Source organism: Littorina saxatilis, linkage group LG16 (genome assembly GCF_037325665.1).
Source record: "Littorina saxatilis isolate snail1 linkage group LG16, US_GU_Lsax_2.0, whole genome shotgun sequence".
NCBI lineage: Eukaryota > Metazoa > Mollusca > Gastropoda > Littorinimorpha > Littorinidae > Littorina > Littorina saxatilis.
In genome coordinates, this window is record NC_090260.1 from 52,225,383 (window position 1) to 52,227,882 (window position 2,500).

Consider the following 2,500-nt stretch of genomic DNA (forward strand, 5'->3'; position numbering starts at 1 on the left):
ACAGATAGACAGGTAACTAGACAGACAGGTAACCAGACAGATAGACAGGTAACTGGACAGATAGACAGGTAACTAGACAGATAGACAGGTAACTAGACAGATAGACAGGTAACCAGACAGATAGACAGGTAACTAGACAGACAGGTAACCAGACAGATAGACAGGTAACTAGACAGATAGACAGGTAACTAGACAGATAGACAGGTAACCAGACAGATAGACAGGTAACTAGACAGACAGGTAGCCAGACAGATAGACAGGTAACTAGACAGACAGGTAACCAGACAGATAGACAGGTAACTAGACAGATAGACAGGTAACCAGACAGATAGACAGGTAACTAGACAGACAGGTAACCAGACAGATAGACAGGTAACTAGACAGACAGGTAACCAGACAGATAGACAGGTAACCACACAGATAGACAGGTAACTAGACAGACAGGTAACCAGACAGATAGACAGGTAACTAGACAGATAGACAGGTAACCAGACAGATAGACAGGTAACTAGACAGACAGGTAACCAGACAGATAGACAGGAAACTAGACAGACAGGTAACCAGACAGATAGACAGGTAACCACACAGATAGACAGGTAACTAGACAGACAGGTAACCAGACAGATAGACAGGTAACTAGACAGACAGGTAACCAGACAGATAGACAGGTAACCAGACAGATAGACAGGTAACACGACAGATAGACAGGTAACCAGACAGATAGAACCAGACAGAGAGACAGGTAACCAGACAGATAGACAGGTAACCAGACAGACAGACAGGTAACCAGACAGATAGACAGGTAACCAGACAGATAGACAGGTAACCAGATAGATAGACAGGTAACCAGACAGATAGACAGGTAACCACACAGATAGGTAACCACACAGATAGACAGGTAACCAGACAGATAGACAGGTAACCAGACAGATAGACAGGTAACCAGACAGATAGGTAACCAGACAGATAGACAGGTAACCAGACAGATAGACAGGTAACCACACAGATAGACAGGTAACCACACAGATAGACAGGTAACCACACAGATAGACAGGTAACCACACAGATAGACAGGTAACCACACAGATAGACAGGTAACCACACAGATAGACAGGTAACCACACAGATAGACAGGTAACTAGACAGATAGACAGGTAACCAGACAGATAGACAGGTAACCAGACAGATAGACAGGTAACCAGACAGATAGACAGGTAACTAGACAGATAGACACGTAATTAGACATATAGACAGGTAACTAGACAGATAGACAGGTAACCAGACGGATGGACAGGTAACCACACAGATAGACAGGTAACCAGACAGATAGACAGGTAACCAGACAGATAGACAGGTAACCAGACAGATAGAACCAGACAGATAGACAGGTAACCAGACAGATAGACAGGTAACCAGACAGATAGACAGGTAACCAGACAGATAGACAGGTAACCAGACAGATAGACAGGTAACCACACAGATAGACAGGTAACCAGACGGATGGACAGGTAACCAGACAGATAGACAGGTAACCAGACAGATAGACAGGTAACCAGACGGATGGACAGGTAACCACACAGATAGACAGGTAACCAGACAGATAGACAGGTAACCACACAGATAGACAGGTAACTAGACAGATAGACAGGTAACCAGACAGATAGACAGGTAACCAGACAGATAGACAGGTAACCAGACAGATAGACAGGTAACCAGACAGATAGACAGGTAACTAGAGGGGGGGAGCAACTGAGTTCAGTCGCGATTGTCTATAACGACAACCCAAGGAACTACCCAAAAGTGGTCTTTATAGACAAGTGGTTGTTATCAAAAGGTGAAACATATAGGGCAGAATCGTCGGGGACCCTTTACGGTGGTTGTAGTAGGCAGGTGATCGTTATCAAGAAGTAATCGCCAAGGAAGGTTCGACTGTACTCCATGATCCATCTTATGTACAAAGCATGTATTAAACAAAACATATTTTTTAAAAATTCACCTTTGACTGTGTGCATTTAGAATAAGCTCGAGTAACAAAATATGTGCTACTTTAGCGTTACTTCAGTATCAGTGTTGTTCACAGCCTCATAGGACACACGGTCAGTTGGACATGGAATGGCGTCATGTTAAGATCCAAATGGCCTTGCTTTGTCTGCTTGGAAGGCAAATGGTTGGTCAGAAGACCTTATACCCGTCAAAACTATCAGACGGTCGCCCGTCCAGGGGTGTTCCCAATGCGTCATTTTACAAAAAGTATGCACCAACGACCCATGGCCGCGGCTTGGGAACAACACTATACTTCGATGATGATGATGATGATGATGATGATGATGATGATGATGATGATGATGATGATGATGATGATGATGATGATGATGATGATGATGATGATGATGATGATGATGATGATGATGACGACGACGGTAACGACGATGATGATGGTGATACTGTTGATGATGATGATGATGATGATAATGATGTTGATGATGACGATGACGACGAC

The 2,500-nt window shown here is 43.8% G+C and overlaps 1 protein-coding gene across 1 annotated transcript in view; it reads right to left on the reverse strand.

The window, feature by feature from the left end:
* LOC138950059 (uncharacterized) overlaps window positions 1-2,500 on the reverse strand; it is a 21,772-nt gene that overhangs the window by 18,872 nt on the left and 400 nt on the right. The gene's annotated exons all lie outside the window — the stretch shown is intronic.